Here is a 6,058-nt window from a genome sequence, read left to right on the forward strand (position 1 = left end):
CTTTCGTTGTCCGAAGTGGTGCGATTGCGCCACCTAGTGTGACATAGGAAAGTAGCAGGTCTGTGCTTGACCCTGCCGATGGATAACAATAATACCCCAGTAGTATCATCAGCTAACACTTATGATAGCCTACCACGTGTCATTTTACATATATTAACTCATCTAATCCTGCCATAATCCTAATGAAATAGGCACTGTTATCCCCACTGTGCACAGGGGGAAACTGAGGAACGGGGAAGGTAAGTGAATTGACTATGTCGGGTAGAGATAGTGAGAGGCAGGGCTGGGATTTGAACCCTGGAGGCCTGGCTCTACAGTTACTACCTTTTTTTTTTTTTTTAATTTATTTTTGGCTGCATTGGGTCTTCGTTGATGCTTGTGGGCTTTCTCTAGCTGCAGTGAGCGGGGGCTACCCTTTGTTGCGGTGCGCAGGCTTCTCTTGTAGTTGTGGAGCACGGGCTCTAGGCACGTGGGCTCAGTAGTTGTGGCGCACGGGCTTAGTTGCTCCGCAGCATGTGGGATCTTCCAGGACCAGGGCTCGAACTCGTGTCCCCCGCATTGGCGGGCAGATTCTTAACCCCTGCACCACCAGGGAAGCCCTACAGTTGCTACTCTTTTTTTTTTTCTTCGGTATGCGGGCCTCTCACTCCCGCGGCCTCTCCCGTTGCGGAGCACAGGCTCCGGACGCGCAGGCCCAGCGGCCACGGCCCACGGGCCCAGCCGCTCCGCGGCACGCGGGATCCCCCCAGACCGGGGCACGAACCCGCGTCCCCTGCATCGGCAGGCGGACTCCCAACCACTGCGCCACGAGGGAAGCCCAGTTGCTACTCTTAATAACTGTGCTATGGCCTTGCAAGTGACTGCTCTCTTGGGAGACCCTAATCTGAGAGTCAGACTACTGAGCCTGCAGGGCTACCTGCAGCCATTTGGAGGATTTCCAAAAGAGAGGAAGAAGAATAGAAAGTTAATACCTGCCTCAGGACAGATCCAGAAAAGTCTTGCCTTTGTACGGGCCATGGAAATCTTGGTGCGTAAGTGTGAAGAGGGTGCTTCATTCCTTGGGCAGATTGTAGGGCTCTGAATCCCCCAGTTATACTGTAAGCTTCATGAGAACACAGACACGGTAAGTATTTTGTAATATAACATCTGTATTGAGATACAATTCACATACCATACAATTCATCCATTTAAAGTGTACAATACAATGCTTTTAGTGTATTCACAGAGCTGTGTAACCATCACCACAATCAATTTTTATCCCCAAAAGAAAGCCCACTCCCATTAGCACTCCCCCCAACCCCCAGCCCCAGGCAATCACAAATCTATTTTCTGCCTCTATGGATTTGCCTATTCTAGACATTTCATAGTAAATGGAACCATATAATATGTCACCTTTGGCGACATTTCTTTCATTTGGCATATACTGTCATCATCCATGTTGTCGCATGTATTAGCACTTCATTATTTTTATGGCTGAATAGTATTGTATTATATGGATATGCCACATTTTATTTGTCTGTTCATTAGTTGATGAACACTTGGATTGTTTCCACTTTGGGGCTACTGTGAATAATGCTACTATGAATATTTGTGTACAGGTTTCTGTGTGGACATATGTTTTCATTTCTCTTGAGTATATACCTGGGAGTTGAATTGCTGGATCCTATGGTGACTGTCTGTTTAACCTTTCGAGGAACTGCCAGACTTTTCCAATGGCTGCACCATTTTTTTTCCATTCCCACCAGGGATGCATGAGCGTTCCAGTTTCTCCACATCCTTGCCCACACTTGTCATTATCTGTCTTTTCTTTTATAGCATCCTAGTTGGTGTGAAGTGGTAGCTCACTGTGGTAGGGCCATTGCTTTTTAGACTCCCAGGTCGTTGAAGCTGGATGGGACCACAGCAATCAGGTTGCCCAATTTGTTCATTTTACAGGTGACACAGTGAATGTGAAGAGAGAAGGGACTAACCCTAGGGCACAATTAGTAAAGAAGGCAGTAATACAGCCCATATATATTTTTTCTTTTAAGAAAGTAAACTAAAGCCAGCTGGCCCCCCAAAGATGAAAGGCTCTGAATGATGTTATTCTCTAAAACCTAGGAGAAATTTCTGCAACTATAAAAATCAGAAGATGATGAATCGGTTTCAGTTGTGTGAGAAATTAATCAAAATAAGCAACTCAGGAATGAGGAAGACGTTTACATAAAATAACGAAGACAGAAAACCTGAGTTAACTATTAATGCAGTTTGAAAGCTCAACAAATGTCAAAAAATAATTTTTGAAAGAGAAGACACATGATGTAAAATTTTAATAATGGCCTGAAGCTAGAATCGCAGTTTATGCCTGCAAACGTGTGCCCTGCAGCGGCGGTGAGGTCGGCGGAGGGTCCCCAGGTGCCGGCCGTGCGCGTGAACTCGCCCCCCTGAGCTCGGAGGAGGCACCGGGAAAGAGGGTTACTATCTGCGCGTCCCGGGCCGACCCCTGCTTCTCGCCTGCTGAAGGTGGAGTTCCTTCAACCTTCCCTCGGGTCCTCTTAAACTTTTGTTTCAGGAGTGTGAATATCACATTTCCCTAGTTTTAAGTGGCGACAGTTTTCTATTTTATCGCTTCAGTCATTTCAGCGGTGACTGGGGGAGGCGTGTCACTCGCCATCTTGGATCAAGGGCGAGAGGACCAGTTTCGCGCGGACTTAAGGCGCGTCCTGGCGTGATGACAGTGGGGACCGAATCGGAAGTCCTCGGACAAGACTTCTCAGTCCTCGCCTCTCCCTCCCCCACCCTCAGCATCCGGCCAAAGAGAGACTCCTCCATCCACCAAAGCTGGAGTGGGTAGGATGGGTGCCTTCCTCTTGAGCATCCTTGGGTCCCAAATCACACCCATCCTGTTCTCCGCTGGAGCGGGAGCGGCGGGGCGCCGAGTGGGAGCGAGCGGCTGGGTTCTGCCCGGGGCGGGCTGGGGTGCAGGGAGCCGGGAGGGCCCGGCCGGCTTGACACCACCTGGCGGAGTCTCGGGGAGGAGTCTTAAAGGCGCGCGCTCTCCGCGCCCAGCGCACTCCAGCTGGAGCCGCTGAGAGCTCGCCTCCCTCTCCCGCCCGGCGCCTCGGGAGGTAAGTGCGGTCCGCCGAGACGGAGTCGGGGCCCGGTGGGGTGGCCCGGGCCTCAGCGCTCGGGAAGCTTCGGCCGGGGCCACGGTGGCCGGGCGGCACCCAAGTTGTTTGAAGGCCTCGGGGGGCAGCTGGAGCGGCGAGCGCCTGGTAGGGGACGGAGGGGCGGCCTCGGGCCGGGGCCGTCTGGGGGCGGCCGTCCCTGGCGATGATGCCTGGGAGTTACCGGCGCGCGGCGCACGTTCCAGCCTCGGCCCCGCGCCCCGCTCACTTGGCGCGCTCCGGCCGCGCCCCCGGCGAGCCCAGCCCGCTGGAGCCGCCACCCCCGCTCCGCGCCTTGCCGCACGCCCCGGGCCCCGGCAGCCCGCTCGCCCCGCGGTCGCGCCCGGTCACGCCGGCAGGTCGCGCTCGGCGGCCGGCCAAGCCTTCCCCGGCCCCGCCGCGCCCGCGCCAGCGCCTGCGCCCCGGGCCACCCCGCCCGGCCTCTCGGCGCTGCGCCCCTCGCCTTCCCCAGCTCCAGTCGCTCGCTATTTTCACACCTCCCGGTGCCCCGGCCCCGGCGCCTGATTCAGTGCTTAGTAATTAATTTGGCGTTTCAGAATGGTCAGCGGGCTGGATAATGGGCGCATTCATCCCCCGGGCTAATCTGAACAGAGGTGGGAAGAAAGGCTTTCACAGACAGAAAATGCCATTCGCTGAGCGCTCAAAGGGACTGTCACTCCCTGAATAAATCGCCGCCGCGCCCGCCGGCTCCTCTGGCCATTTCCATACAGCCCCGTCCGCGCCGCGGACCCGCCGGCCTCGGCCTCGGCTCCCGGGAATCACTCACTCGACTGCCTTCGACGGGAAAGTCGAGCTAGAGCGAGACCCAGGCGGGGCCCTAGGGGAAACGGGGAAGCAGGGGGTTCGGGTTAAGGCCGCAGGGGACAAAGAGCTTGATTAGAAAATCAAATGCTAAACTAGAAGGAGGCGCAGCTAATCCGAGGCGCGGACTTTGGAGCTGAGCTGAGAGAGCGTCCGTCCCAAACCCCGAGGTTCGCAAAAGGGGACCCGCGGCCCAGAGCCGTCCGCGGCTGCCTGAGGTCACACAGCAAGCTTCTGGATCCCAAACTGCAAATGGAATCCAGTGCACAAGCCGAGATCGTAGAGACAGGGCCCGCTGGTGCAGTCCGGACCCTCACCAGACGTTTGATTCCGGGTTCCCCACGACAACAGCTCTTCGCCTGCGGGGCTGGGGATGTGACACCGTGCCCTCCGCCGCCTCCAGCTTGCCACTCCTAATGGGACCCTAGGGTCTGCCCCGGAGCATCAGCTGAGCGGGTGACGGCGGCTTTATCCTCTCACCCTAAGTCGCCCCAGCGAATGTTGGACACAAACGTCTGCGGGCTCTGAAAGCTGGAGCCTCCTCCTGGCGGCGCCCCCTTCCCTCCGGCGAAGGAGGATTGTGCGCTGCAGACGCAGCCCTAACGGCGACGACGGCGCCCCGACGGCGCCCCCAGCCCGGCTGCGGAGCCTCGGGGTGGGCAGGGTGGACTTGGCTCTCTCCAGGGTGAAGCTCCTGGTGCTTGATTTTCCTGCGGTGGGGGGGGGGGGTCACCGCGCGTCCAGCTCGCAGGGCTGATTTGGCCCTGGGCCCTTCTGCCCAGTGGGACCTTCCCGTCGGGGGAAGAGAAGGACCTCTGGCCCTAAGGTCCAACCTCAGCGGGATTGAGAGGCTGGAACAACAAGGGAAGTAGCTGGCTCGGGAAGAGACATTTCTGGAATGGCCAGATGGGTGTCCCAGGGTGTGTCTGGGATCGAATCCCGGCCACTCACCAACTTCTGAGCAGTCCCTCCTCCCTTCTGAGTCTCAGTTTCCTTGTCTGCAAAGCAAGGATGAAATGAGATCACACTTGGCGCCAAGTGTAGGGCCCTCGGTGGAAGGGTTCCACACACCACTCATAGCCCACCAGCAGCACACTCCCCGGGCGCCTCCCCAAGTATTCACCAACACCTCTCCTCGGAGTTTAAGGGCTCCTTCGATTTTTTCTCGGGCTGCTCCCACCTTTGCTGCTTCTGGGTTCTGGTAGCCAACTCTCCTTGAAACCACACATTCTAAGAGCTGGAAGGGGCCTTTCAAAGATTCTCGGGCCATTGTACAGATGGGGATACTGAGACCCAAAGTGGCTGGCAGGTGTCATCCAGCTAGTCAGTCAGAGGACTTGAACTGGTGAGGATTTTCATGCAGAGAATTGAATCTCAAACCCTGAGCATCAGCTCCCCCATCCCCAGCCCCAAGGCTGTAGGCCTGGGGAGGGGCCCAGAAATCTACATTTTCCACAAGCTTCCCAAAGCCTTTCCACACTGGTGGGATAGAAACTATATTTAGGGAAATCCAGCCCAAACTGGGCTCTTTCCTCAGTAGCCCTTTCCCTCCCAGGACCGTAGCCCCCACCCCCCTGCTTTCTGTGGCTCATATTTGATGGGCAGAACAGCCTTTACTGTCTCCCATCCCCACTGGAGGCCAGTGGTGGGTGGGGTGTACCTCTAGGAGATGCCTCGGGATCCCCTGAATGTGCAGCCTATGCGGCATCAGCTGCGGGGGAGATGAATACCCCGCCAGATGAGGAATGGACCAAGTGGGCCGCAGGCTGACTGGGCGTTGGGCCCTCAATCCTAGGGGGCTCCTCTAACCAATGCGCTTTCACAGCTGGACCCAACTCTGTGCATGGCAGGCCCCACACAGACAGTACCAATGTGCCCAGAGGCCCCTCTTAGCCAGGCAAACCCGGCCCACGCCAGGGCCAGAGCAGCCCGTCCTGAGCCATCCGCAGCTGTGCCAGCAATAACCCAGGTGCGAGCCGTAGCCCAGAACAGCCGACACCTGCCCTTCACCAGGCTGGGGCTCAAAGGAGAGGTGTGAAGGGGCACGGGCGGGGGGAAGGCCTGGAAGAGTGGAAGAAAGTGGCGGGGGT

General features: G+C 56.8%; 1 protein-coding gene across 1 annotated transcript in view; it reads left to right on the forward strand.

Moving 5' to 3' along the window:
• Positions 1–3,055: 3,055 nt before the first annotated feature.
• The window catches only part of NTN1 (netrin 1), a 213,678-nt gene continuing 210,675 nt past the window's right edge, over positions 3,056–6,058 (forward strand). The window contains exon 1 of the mRNA XM_007457834.1: positions 3,056–3,107. The gene's annotated coding sequence lies outside the window, so the exon portion shown is untranslated. The remainder of the gene's footprint in view (positions 3,108–6,058) is intronic.

Source organism: Lipotes vexillifer, unplaced genomic scaffold (genome assembly GCF_000442215.2).
Source record: "Lipotes vexillifer unplaced genomic scaffold, Lipotes_vexillifer_v1.1 scaffold611, whole genome shotgun sequence".
Taxonomy (NCBI): domain Eukaryota; kingdom Metazoa; phylum Chordata; class Mammalia; order Artiodactyla; family Lipotidae; genus Lipotes; species Lipotes vexillifer.